Raw genomic sequence first — 14,431 nt, 5'->3', positions numbered from 1 at the left:
GCAAGAAGTATACTAGAGTGTTTATTGTATCAAATGTTTAATAAATATGGAAGAAATAGAAATTATAATGACAATGGAATCAGAAGGCTATTGCTAGAAATTCTTTGGGAAAGAGACAGTAGATTTTTTTGGAAAGACTGAAAGGGATTACTCCGCAATTAAAGGCTGAGTGTGAAAGGCGGAAGGACTCCTTGGGAAAGTAGAAAGAGACTCTCACGTCCTGCAGCTAAAGAGCAGAAGAGGTAAGTACCTGGTTCAGGATTAAACATAGAATGACCAAAGAAAGTTGAATTCTCAACATAGGCAGATCTGCTAAAACAGGATCAAGTACATACTTTGGAAGTAATGGCACTTTAAGTCATAGGTTGAGCACATTTGAAGGGATGCACTCAGGAGAGGATAGGAAGATGGCAGCGTAGGAGGAGGCTGGGCTCACCGCACGTCCTGCTGATCACTTAGATTCCACCTACACCTGCCTAAATAACCCAGAAAACCACCAGAAGACTAGCAGAACGGAGTCTCCGGAGCTAAACACAGACGAGAGGCCCACGGAAGAGGGTAGGAAGGGCGGAGAGGCGGTGCACACTGCACAGACTGGCGGGAGGGAGCCGGGGCAGAGGGGCAGCCTGCCAGCTAAGCAGAGCCCCCGAGTCTGGCTTGCAAAAGCGGAGGGGCCGGACGGAGTGTGTTCCGACATCAAGCGCGACTTAGCGTCTGGGAGGTCATAAGTTAACAGCTCTGCTCGGAAAGCGGAAAGGCTGGAGGACAAAGGGAGGGAGAGTTGCTGAGCCCCAGGATGACAGAGCTCAGTCTGGCGGGGAACAAAGGCGTTCGCCAGCGCCATCTCCCTCGCCCATTCCCCAGCCAAAATCCCAAAGTGAACCGGTTCCTGCCAGGGAACTTGCTTGCTCCGCGCAAACACCCAACTCTGTGCTTCTGCAGAGCCAAACCTCCGGCAGCGGGTCTGACTCCCTCCCGCTGCCACAGGGCCCCTCCTGAAGTGGATCACCTAAGGAGAAGCGAGCTAAGCCTGCCCCTCCTGCCCCCGTGCACCTTGCCTACCCACCCCAGTTAACACGCCAGATCCCCAGCACCACAAGCCGGGCAGTGTGCAAGTAGCCCAGACGGGCCACGCCACCCCACAGGGAATCCCACCCCTAGGAGAGGGGAGGAGAAGGCACACACCAGTCTGACTGGGGCCCCAGCGGTGGGCTGGGGGCAGACATCAGGTCTGACTGTGGCCCCGCCCACCAACTCCAGTTATACACCACAGCACAGGGGAAGTGCCCTGCAGGTCCTCACCACTCCAGGGACTATCCAAAATGACTAAACGGAAGAATTCCCCTCAAAAGAATCTCCAGGAAATAACAACAGCTAATGAACTGATCAAAAAGGATTTAAATAATATAACAGAAAGTGAATTTAGAATAATAGTCATAAAATTAATCGCTGGGCTTGAAAACAGTATAGAGGAGAGCAGAGAATCTATTGCTACAGAGATCAAGGGACTAAGGAACAGTCACGAGGAGCTGAAAAACGCTTTAAACGAGATGCAAAATAAAATGGAAATGACGACGGCTCAGCTTGAAGAGGCAGAGGAGAGAATAGGTGAACTAGAAGATAAAATTATGGAAAAAGAGGAAGCTGAGAAAAAGAGAGATAAAAAAAAATCCAGGAGTATGAGGGGAAAATTAGAGAACTAAGTGATACACTAAAAAGAAATAATATACTCATAATATCCCAGAGGAAGAAGAGAGAGGGAAAGGTGCTGAAGGTGTACTTGAAGAAATAATAGCTGAGAACTTCCCTGAACTGGGGAAGGAAAAAGGCATTGAAATCCAAGAGGCACAGAGAACTCCCTTCAGACGTAACTTGAATCGATCTTCTGCATGACATATCATAGTGAAACTGGCAAAATACAAGGATAAAGAGAAAATTCTGAAAGCAGCAAGGGATAAACATGCCCTAACATATAAAGGGAGACCTATAAGACTCGTGACTGATCTCTCTTTTGAAACTTGGCAGGCCAGAAAGGATTGGCACGAGAACTTCAATGTGTTGAACAGAAAAAATATGCAGCCGAGAATCCTTTATCCAGCAAGTCTGTCATTTAGAATAGAAGGAGAGATAAAGGTCTTCCCAAACAAACAAAAACTGAAGGAATTCGTCACCACTAAACCAACCCTACAAGAGATCCTAAGGGGGATCCTGTGAGACAAAGTACCAGAGACATCGCTACAAGCATAAAACATGTAGACATCACAATGACTCTAAACCCGTATCTTTCTATAATAACACTGAATGTAAATGGATTAAATGCGCCAACCAAGAGACATAGGGTATCAGAATGGATAAAAAAACAAGACCCATCTATTTGCTGTCTACAAGGGACTCATTTTAGACCTGAGGACACCTTTAGATTGAGAGTGAGGGGATGGAGAACTATTTATCATGCTACTGGAAGCCAAATGAAGGGATGCACTCAGAAATCTTGAATCCCCAGATTCCTTTGAGTCTTCTGTGCTGCCAGAAGTGACACACTTCTCCCTGTTGGAGGCCAGTGCACCTTCTCCTTAAAAACACTGTGGAGGTCTCTTTTCATAAGACCACACATATCCCTCTCTGAATCTGTCTGCACTTCCCTTCTGGCCACCCAGACCAGGAGGGTTAAGGAGGGTTGAGTCACAACATTACCTGGCTAGAGTTGTCATGGGCCTGTGAGAGGAGGCAAGGGACTATATATTCCTGAAGACAGCTTCGAGACCAGGACAACAGGAACTGGAAGAAAGTAAGAAATACATATGGGACTGGATACTGAGAGAGCTGAATATAAAGTTATATATGGGAGACTATGGATACAGGAGAACTTTCCAAGATATAAGATTTGACATCCTGTCAAGGACCCTGGGATATGGTGTCACATGCTATTTGAAGCTGGAAAAGGTGATGGTCCACAGCAAGTACAGTAGAAAGTCCTGAACTGCCACAGCACATAGTAGAAGAGAGAATTAAGACTCAGGAAATGGGCCTGCTAGAGTGGCTTTATTAGGCCAGATGATCATGTTCTTCAGAAAGGACTTCAGGAATCTCTGTTTACAGGAATCTTCTGTTTACAACAGCACCAAAGAGTGCACATCATCCCTGAGAAATTTAGTGGCAGCTCTTGCTGCAGGCCAGAGCTGACCTCAAGAGGGGTGGTCATAGACTGGGCTCCCTGATGACAATGGGGATGAAGCCACTGGAACAACAGAGGCCAGATGACAGAGATTCACCACTAGTTATGGTAATTGTTATATGAGTGGCAAGATTGGGGAGACAGCCAGAAGGTGATAATAGAATAAAATGTCTCTGAGGCAAGAATGATGGGCAGCCATCAAGAGAATTGCTCAATTGGTATAACCAAAAAACATTAAGGATCGATGAACAGGAGGCTAAGAACAGTCGTCCTAATAAGTCAAGATCCTCTTGCCCAGTTTCCATACTTAAGCCTACTCATACATAGCCTATTGGCCAAAGAGGGACATGGTCACCAAGATGAAGACCTATAGCACCATAACAAGTATATATGGTAATGATTTCCCATCCTTCTCCAAAAAAAAAAACCTATAGCCATTTAATCAGATAAATGAACATGGGGTAAATGAGAATACCCAAATATTTTGAGTATAGTTGGGCACAAGATCTAAACTGTATTAATACCCATGATCTGAAGTGTTATTTCACTGCCCTCCCTCCCCATTAGAATGAGGAAAATGGAAGACAGTAAGAAATGGGGTTCTGGCCCAGGTCTAGTTCACATGAGCCCACTAAGTCCACAGACCCACCCAATAGTCATTTTCTCCAGCCCTGGATATATAATTGAAATGGACATATTTGATAATTGGCACAACTCTCCCTTTGGTTTGTTGGCCTGTGGAAGAAGAGCGATGAAAGTATGGGAAGCCAAGCTGATGGCTCTGAAACTGACCTTTCCCCAGTGAAGAGAGTAAATCAGAAGCAATATTCCATCATGGGGGGAATGGCAGAGATGAGTGTCACTCTTAAAAATCTAAAGCACATAGTGTTGGTAGTCTCCAGCCAAATTTCCAAATGGTTTACCAGTTGCTCTCCTCAAGAGCGAGGCCAATCCTAGACTACTGCAAACTCAACCAAGTAGTCTCCCCAGTTGTAGCTGCTGTGCCAGATGTGGCATCTTTGCAAAAGGAGATTAACAATGTAACCATTCTTTTTCTATCCCTAAAAGGGATCAGAAACAGCCCATATGCAGTTGGAATAGACAACAGTATACATTTACAGCTCTGCCACCAGGCTATGACAACTTTTCTCCCTTCTGTCATAACAGACTGAGGAGACATGTACCATCTGGAAACCTGAAGAAGATCACTGGTCCACTGTACTGAAGACTTCTTGTTAATGAAAGTAGATAAGCAAAATATGTGAGTATATTGGATGCCATGGTAAAATACATTCATTCTACAACTTGGGAGATAAATTCCATGATGATCTAGGTGTCCATCCACATAAGTAAAAATTTTAGAGATTCAGGGGTCTGGGCATGCCAGGACATCTCTCCAAAGTTAAGGGCACATTACTGCTTCATATACCTCCCACCACAAAGAAGGTAGGGCAATGTCTGAGACTTTGGAAGTCACCCTATTCTATACCTGGGCCATATGCCAGGTATAGTAGTTTTCTAGAACTGCTGTAACAAGTTACTACAAGCTAGATGGCTGAGAACAATAGATATTTATTTTTCACAGTTATGGAGGCCAGAAGTCTAAATTCAAGATGTTGGCAGGCCACGCTCCCTCTGGAGGCTTTAGGGGAGAATCTTTCCTTCCACCTTCTGATGGCTTTTGGTGCTCGTTGTCTGTGTTTGCATCTCTCCAATCTTGGCCTTTGTCTTCACATGGCCATTTCCCTATATATCTCTGTGTGCCTCAATTCTCTCCTTTTTCTCATAAAGATACCAGATCCTGGACTTAGGGCCTATCCAAAATCCAGAATGATCTTGTCGGGAGATCCTTAATTTAATTACAACTACAAACTCCTTTTTCTAATGAAGTTCATATTCAATTACCAGAAGTTAAGACTTGGACACAGCTTTTTTGGGGGGACACAATTTAGTCCCACCCACCAGGTGACACCAAAAGCTGTCAGGTTGGAGGAAGTCCAGAGCAGGCTGTGGTACAAGGAGTGGCCCTGCCACTTGGCCATACAACTTGGTTAACAATGTAGTATAGGAGGCATCTGTGTGGGAACAGGTGCCATGTCAAGTATATGGCAAGTCCCAATAGGAGAATTACAACATAGTCCTGAGATTCTCCAGATCAGGGCCATGCCAAGTGCAGAATTATACACTTTGTGGAAAATAGGTCTTGATGAGTTGCCAGATCCTAGTAGATCCAGAGTTCCAGAATTGTGTCACCAAGTGACCACAAAGCCAGAACTGCCCATCATAAGCTGAAGTCTGTCAGATCCATCTAGTCATAAAGTTGGGTGGGCCCAGCCAAGACATCAAAAATGAAAGTGGCTTTTTAGGTATCAGCCATGAGCAAGACCAGAGGACACAGGTGAGCTGCATGAGCAGGTGGCCCAGGCCCCATGTTACCTACAGGGTTACAGCAATGCCTCTCCCTCAACTATACCTAACCTTCTAGGGAAGGGAGTCCCTCATGGCCAGCTGATGAATGATGGGAAATACTGAGATTTGTTCACAGAGGGTCAGCTTAGTATGTGGGCATATACCAAACACACTACTGTACTACAGCCCCACTCAGGGGTGGCTCTGAGGAACAATGCTACTAAGCTTCCAAGCCCAGCAGATGTGCCTAGAGGGTGTGAGGGAAATCATAAATGGAAAGTGTGTTGTCTCCAGGGCTATAGTTTGTTCTACCACCTTCCTCTTATAAGTTTCCCCTGGGACTTGAGGCCCGTGAGGCTCATGGAAGAGCTGTTCTCAGAGCCTCTGTGAGAAAGTGAGGCCGAGCTGCGCAAGGCTGCTTCCCCAGAGTCCCCTGAGATACAATAGTCCATTTCCCCACTGTGTGCAGATAGCCCCAACTGGCAGCCTTTCCAGGACTTGTGTTAGTTCATGGTTTCTCAACCTTGTACTATTGACATTTGGGGCTGGACCCTTTTTTGTTCTGGGGCCATTCTATGTATCATAGAATGTTTAGCAGCATCCCTTGCCCTCTACATTTGTGGAAGCCCAAAATGTCCCCAGACATTCCTAAATGTCCTCTGGGGGGAAAAATCATCCCAGTTGAGAACCACTGTACCAGGCTAAAGAGAGACACCTTACTGGAATCATGCCTCCTTCCTGAGGCAACCTGCATCTAATAATGGAACCCACAGCCTGAAACTAACTTAGGACAATGCTGAATGGTTGTTCAAGTCCTGGAGCCCTTGTAGGTTGGCTAAGGCGATTTTCTAGCGACTTCTGCACAGTCCAAATTTTCCTTCTGCCCAAGCTTGCATCCTTCCCTTCCCTGACAGGTGCTGATCCCAGGAGGACTCCCCAGTTATTCTACACACAAATCTTCATCTCAGAGCCAGGTTCCTAGAGACTGGGCCTCAAGTTGCAATCATCTTCCACTTCCTTGGAAGCTGCTTTTATTTAAATGAATTGTGCAATTTTCCTTTGCTGTACTACTTTCTTGATGAAAATATCAGCACTTCCTAGCTCATCTTCATGAGTTGATTCAATAACAACATTCAACATCTACAGTGTGGTTGCCTCTACATGATGCTGGGCTTGGGATTCATCAAAGGACAAGATGTAGGTCCAAGGATAGCTACATAATTTCCAGGGTCCCTTGTTCAAGTATTCTTAAGAATTTCAAGACAGTGATACCAGAGCCTTAAACAAGCATGAGTACCTTCTAAGCACTGGACCCTGTGTGGCTGCATGGGTCATTCACCCATGAAGCTGGTCCTGTTATAGGTCATGTTCTCATGATACTACCTTCTAGCCAGGGAGAAAAGTATTAAGCCATTAATTACATAACAAATCACTTCATTACTATTGTGGGAAATGTTGTGTTGGAAAAGTGCAAGTTTCTATGCAATCTCATAATAAGGGAATCAGACCCTTCCAGTGGGGGCTTTGCAGGGGACAGAGAGATTTGGGACCTATGAAAATCCAGAGCCCTCATCCTGATTCCTCACTGCATCATAAACTGCTTGCCTGACAATTGGCCAACAGCAGTTTCTTATTTCAGATCACTCTTACAGTCAAAGAAAATGGGCCACAGACATATGGCTTCTTCCAAATGCCACACCGCACTTCCTTCACATAGAAATGGCTCCAGAAAAAAAAAAAATCATTAAAAGAAAAAAAAATGTTGTTAAAATAAAGTGAATGGAAATATAAGGAGGTCCTTCACTGGCTTAAGAAAATAAACCAAAATCCAAAATATTCTGAGAAACACATTAAGGAATTAGAGGGGATCAAGAAGTCCACAATAGGGCCAGTTATGTGTCAGGTTCAGGAACTGATATAATTTTATGCTAACAGCAAGGAGCCCTCAGCTCTATTCCCAGCACTCTCTAATTCTGAGAAAGTCACTTCAGTTTTTTGTTCTTTGATAATAAGAAAAAAAACATTGGTCTGTCATTTTGGATTTTGTGAGTATTATTAGGATGATTCTTTTAGGATGCTTTGAGCTACTTCTTCTAGAAACCTGAACACCATGCTTATTCTAAGAAAAAGCAATCTAAGGTTGGTGTACACTATCCAGCCACTCACAACTGTGGTGAATTCAAACTCTACCCAACCCCCACTGTAACAGAAAAAGGTTGTGTGTAGAGACACCACATTTCTATAAGTACCTGTGCCCCCCATTTTGGCAAGGCCTCTGGGGATGTCTCACCTTCTTCCCTTATTCTTGCTTCTGTCAGGTCCACCATGGCTGCCATGAACACAGATGCAAACATAAGTTTTCACATTTTGAAAAGTGTATACAGCTATTTAGTATGTGATAAATATCATATAAGAAAAGGATGATTATTAAATGTACTGAGAAAACTACTTATCTATCTGGAAAAAGATTAAGCAAGCCTTTTATCTTACGCCAAATATCAAAACGAAATTCCAGATGGATTAAAGAGATAAAGTGTTTAAAACGAAATCTTACAAATAGTAGAAGAAATTTAGATAGTTGAATAATTTTGGTGTTTGAAAAGCCAGTTCTACAAATAACACCAAAGGCATAGATTGCAAAATAAATCATCAAAAGATATAACTATATATAATAAATTCCATAAATCCCATAAGCAAAATTAAATGTCACCAAACAAAGCAGAAAAAAAATTACCATATATATTCCAGATAAAGGACCAGTATCCTTTATATATAAAGAGCTCTTGCAAGTCAGTATGAAAATGACAAACTCTTTAGCTGCCAATTCCACTTCTGAAATTCATTTTAAGCCTGGAAATGATTATTATAGTTCTTACCCTTTTAACAGTCCCCATGGAGTCGGTTGGGCCAGGGGATTTATCTGACTTAGAAGAGAGTAAAGGAGTTTACCCAAGTCTATGGACCTGGCAGATGATCAAGGGGAAGGGATGCTGATGGGGGCAACCCAGTATGAATTGCCACTTCATAGAGAAAAGGTGTTCCAGAGAACTAAAAGAGGGCATGAGATAAACAGTACATAAAGTGGTGTCCAAATCTAAGAACAAAGACCCTCACTTTAAGGACCCAATAAACATTTGTAACACTTGTGAAAAAGGCATGAAAGACTGAAAATAATCCTGTAAACAATCTTCTGACCTGGTGAGTGTTAGTAGCACCACCCCCCTTTAAAGTTCAGGGGAATAAAGCTGAGAAAGATGTAGTTACCCAAGCCTTCATTCTCAAAAGGAGGAAATGGATTGAACCCAGATTCTTCGTTCAAGTTCTTTGCTATTTTAATCTGTACTCCTTCTTGGTGCTTTAACAAATGTTCCTGCCTCTTTTTTCTCATAGGACAATGGTAAAAGAAGGTCATTTTGTGGGAAACCTGCAAACCAAGCTCGGTAAGGGCAGACTTTCTTATGGAGGCTTTTCCCAGTTTCATGGGCCTCTGGACTATGTCCGCTAACTATTTCCAGAAATGTACCCATGAGGTCTGGAGAGTTTGAAAGGGGAGCTCTGTGTGTTCAAGGTCGGATTTCATGTCGCAGTTTTGCAGCTTCGTGCATAGTCTGGATTTCCCTTAATAAATTACAGGTCCTGCCACTAAGTTGTGAATGGAGACCAGTAATATGTGATTTAGGGGTGCACAGAGGCCTCCCAGATTCTTTAAAAATCAGTTTCTTTTAGTTTGTTTGTTTTTACTAGGAGGTAGAAAGCTAGGCCTTGAGCACCTTGAGCACCTCACAGAGACTTTGTGAGCCAGTATTTGTCAGGATTGAGTTACCTGATTTGAGCCCATGTACTAGGTTACCGAATGATTTAAAAAAAAATCTTCTCATACAGACTTATAAAGACCACAAAATTGGAAGTTGGATTTTGTTTCTCTAGCCCATTATTTCCTCTCTGCTTCACCTGACCTACTGAGGCATGCGAGTCACTGTTAAACCACCATAAACATGGATATTCTGTCCCCCTCCTTCTAGGCCAGGTGACAGGCAAGACTTTTCTGTAAAGGGTCAGATAGAAATTATTTTTAAATTTTTTTATTTGAGTATACAAATAATAAACATTTTAAGCTCTGTGGGGCCAGACGATCTCTGTCACAACATCTGTATTCCGATAAAACTTTATTTACACAAACAAGTTGTGGACTGGATTAGGCCCAAAAGCCAAAGCTTGCTAACCCCTGTTCTAGTCAAAACTCTTGTTTTCCATTTATTCCATCTCTTATTCTTGCTTCTTCCACATTTTGTATAACATCTAGGATATAACCAGCTCATTGCCAAGTAAAAAGGAGAAAGTTGGATTTGAATAATACAGTACTTGCTGAATCTGAATATGCCCCCTCTTCTGGGTTCCTTTTCCCAAGATGGGTACTTATGGTTTTTCTTTAAATGTCTGTTTTACATTTCTCAATGTGGTATAAGGTGGCTGGTGCTGCTAAGATGGGGCCTAGCAACCCATGGTGCCAAATGTACAAGCCATGGTATCCTGAGTTGAAATCTCTTTCTGGCCATTTATTGAGAGCATTTACATTCATTGCTTTTAGCTACTAGTTGCATTAAGTACATTTGCACACAAGTGCAAGTGCAAGAAGGAAACCACTCTAATCCCTGTGATCCCCTGAATGCCTATAACACTTGCTGCCCCCAAATGCTGCTACAACCATGCATAACACTTAACCCTTACAGAAATGGATCAAATAACAGCTCTGTTATTGAGCTCCTACTAAGTGCCCAATACTTTTTCAAACTAGTCTGTCCTTATCATATTACATAAGCTTCCTGACAACTGTAGGATCCCATTTGCCAGAAAAGGTAACACTCTGAGAGAGGTTTACTCTATTGTGGTACAGCTAGGTTTGTCTGACTCCCAGCCCTATGCCTTTAATTGTACAATTATTATTATTAATTTACCCATTTATTCCTACATTCATCCACGAAATATTTATCAAACTTTTCCTATGTCCCAGGTGCTGGACCAGGCACTGGGGATATAGCTGCAAACCAGCAGACATAGTCCTGTCTACTAGGAGTTCTCAGATGCTAATGCATCATCACCCATAACCGCATGGGTTATCACCCATAACTGCATCACCACAACTATAGCGTGACCTACAAAGGAAGGCCTAGGGAACCACAGTGGTATGTGACAGAGGGACCTAAGCACATTAACTTACCTCCCAGTATGGTTTTTACATTTATTCAAGGACAGCAATTGCCCTTCTATTTTCTGCTACTTTAGGTAACTGCCCTGTTGCAATAAAGAGTTCTGATTTTTTCATCTTCTCTATCTGGGTATGCCCAGATGAGCAGTGTCAGAAATCAATGTGGCCCATGTGACATTTTGTGAAGCAACCAGAAGTAATGAGATAAACATACAGCAACGTGGAGAGATCTTAAAAGCATGTGTTGTGTAGGAAAAGCAATAAAAGAATGCAATTTACACCACAATGTTGTTTAGGTAAGTTAAAGCACATATCCTTACAAAACAGCCCAGTCTATTTTAGAAAAGAACACAACTATGGAGGGACCTATATAAAATAACTACTTATACTGGGCTAGGTGTAGGAGTGAGGAAATAGCTAAGAAATCAGGGATAAAGGGGAAAAATAAAGCAGGAAAGAAGCCTTGTACAGACTGTACTAAGAAATATGGTTGATCAAATCTCTGCCCATGAGGGACCCAGAATAAACAACAAAAGCAAAAAAAAAATCATTTCACAACACAAGTCGCCTCGACGTTGTACCGAACAGAAGGTGACAATCTTTAAATGCTGGACCTTAGCTTCAGGCAGAGAGGTTTCATTATGGGAAAAGAGGGAGGGAAAATAGAGGCAGAGAAGAAGAATCTCTCATCAGAGGGAAAAAAGGAAAAACAAGCAAAAAGAACCGTTCTCCAGGAACAGTGGTGAATGCTCCTGTATTTAAACAAACATGGTACCTTACAGATAAGGCCATATCTTCCACACTTGTTATAAAACCTCTCTGTAATACTCAGCAAAATATGAGGCATTTGGTGCTTCCAAAGTATTTAAGGGAAGACAGCAGTGACATTGGTGCAAAATACTCTTACCGCAATATCCTTTGTGAAGTCCATTTGGCATTGTGAAACAGTAGTTGATATCTGGTGCTGATAGTCTCACTAAATTTGGGTCCTATTTCACAAAGCATGATGTAAAGAGCTGACTGTGTCCCCATAGAGGTAAAAGCAGCTGGTCTCTGCCTCCTGAATAGACTGTTCCCAAAACAGTGTTGTCATTTCGGTTATTTGCAGTGACAAAACTACTGCATTTGTTTGGAGACACCATATCCATCTTTCCACATTCCCCCACCTCCACCCTACGCAAGGTAATGAATATCAGACTTGGAAAGGAAAAGAATAAAGGACATCTCCCCCAGCAGTTAAGGGCCAAGAAAGTGAAGCTAACTCTCTTGTCTCCAAATAAAATCTTGGACAAGATGGCAGCTGAATTTAGAGGAATTGCCAAAGCTGTTTTCATCCACTAGTGTTCCATTTGGGGAGCTGATCTGTAGGTTAGAAATATGCGATATACGAAGGGGGGGGGAATCATTCATTTCTTAACTGACCTCAAGCCTTGATTTATCTCAAAACCAGGAGAATTTTCTTCTTGGTAAAGGAAGGCCAGTAAGCCCTTGAAATCTCCTGCCATCAAAAACAATCCATATGCTGAATGCACAGAAGTGCTCTGAATTTAAGAAAGGTGATGTGGGGATGTGAGAATAAATGGAAGGCTGGAAAATCTAGTGGGGTGGGGGATGATGTTTAGCTAATCACATACATTTTAAGATAGAAAAGAAAGCAAGGTGTTTGGAGATGAATAACTGTTGCCCTTGCCCCCTGGGCATGTGAGCTCTCTCTCTCATTCACTGACCACTGTCAGGCAGGCCCAGTGTGGTGGCGGCCTCAGCTCGCTGGCTGACCTTCCCCTGACTCCACAAGGGAAGAAACAGTGAGGCCCTGTGTCCTCACCGGGCCAGGCCTTCCTGTGACCCTCCTGAGACCCCTCAGCCCCTTTCCCACAGCCCTCCCCCAAAGCCCCGCTGTAGCTCTTGGTTTATTTTTTCAGGTGAGTAAACTCTGTATCGAATACTGGTTTCTCAGTTGCTTTTAATTAGGCTTCTGGGTTCCACTCTTTCATCTCAGTGAAATCTGCGTCACTTTTCTCCAGCTATTTTTGGTTCTAAAGCCATGGGTTTGCTTTCATTCAGCTAATTGAAGGCACACAGGAAAGGAGAGAGGGGATAATCCCAATCTTTTGACATTTCTTAAGGTTGTGATAAACCACACATTTTTTAGCAGCAGAAAATCACTTTCCAAATGTTATAACTCTTCAACGTCTTCCCTGAGGGGATGTTGTGCCTGCCCACTAAGGCTCCAAGGTTAATGTCATGTGTACTTCTCTGAAGCCCGGAATCCCTGGTAGAGAGTAGCGGAGCAAATGAGATGTCGTGATGTGACCAAATAGTCCCTTCATAATTTTCCCTCTGGTCGTGAGTTTAATCCCTTGGCCCTGGCTGTGGCAGCACTGGGAATGTCGCCATTCACAAACCTCTGACGGGAAGGCTCAGCCAAGCGCCTCTTAACATCAGAGGACAGAGTTGATGATGCTGTTCCATGGAATGTCCCACGAAATGAAAAGCCAGTAGCCAGGTGCTTATTTAATCACACAAAAAAGGGCAGTATATATATTTTTAGTAAAATTTCATTAAATCCTAATACGAGATCCTTTTTTTGCTCTTTGGACACAAAGATTCTGTGAAAATTACATTCATAAGGTATATATAATTTGTTTTTACCAAGGTTACTTAGTAAACAAATTTTACATCTTGCCAGAGTAGTAAAAATAGGTTTATGTAGAGCAAATAAATTTATTTTTATAGTTGATAGTAAGATTATAGATATTCTGTTAAGCTTCTACAAAATGGAAAAATATGCTTACTTATTCATTACTTAAAAAAATCAAAATCATATTTACATTTATATCTCAATATATTGTTGTCCTCCAAGTACCTTCTGGGAGATAAAAGACTACAAATTACCAACTACTTATAATTAAAAAAGCAAAGTACTTAACTGGATCCAGGACAAAACCAACTGACAATAAATACAAATTCCATGTTAAGGTAGCCTTCATAAGATAAGACATGAGAAAAATATTTGTAATTCATACACAAAGAGATAATATACCTAATACCTAAATAGCTCTCATAAGTCCATAAGAACAAGACCAACTACCCAGTAGAATATAGGGAAGAGGGCACTTTACAGAAAATATCACAGAAATTTAAATATATAAGAAGAGGGGCATTTGGGCAGCTCAGTTGGTTGAGCATCTGACTGTTTCAGCTCAGGTCATGATTTCATAGTTCATGAGTTGGAGCCCCTCATTGGGCTCTGTGCTGACAGCGTGGAGCCTGCTTGGGATTCTCTCTCTCTCTCTCTCTCTCTCTCTCCTTGCCCCTCCCCTGAGCTCTCTTTCTCTCAAAATAAATAAACTTAAATTTTTTTTTAAATACATGAGAAGATGTTCAACTAATTTAAAAGATGCAAATTAAAGTACATTGGGATTCCATTTTCCAACTCCCTGATCATTAAAAAAAAAAAAAAAAAAGGATAATACTGTAGTTACAAGGGAGTAGGGGGAAAGGTCATTTTTCAAATCTGATGAGGGTATATATTGTTTTCAACTACTATGGGAGAATTTACAATATTTTTTAAAATTACAAATGCATCTGCCCTTTGACCCTACATTATTTTTCTAAGAATTTAATCAGTAAATATATTT

The sequence above is a fragment of the Panthera uncia genome, assembly GCF_023721935.1.
Source record: "Panthera uncia isolate 11264 chromosome B2 unlocalized genomic scaffold, Puncia_PCG_1.0 HiC_scaffold_25, whole genome shotgun sequence".
Lineage (NCBI taxonomy): Eukaryota > Metazoa > Chordata > Mammalia > Carnivora > Felidae > Panthera > Panthera uncia.
The sequence above is the reverse complement of the archived record's forward strand: the minus strand, read 5'-3'. Positions refer to the sequence as shown.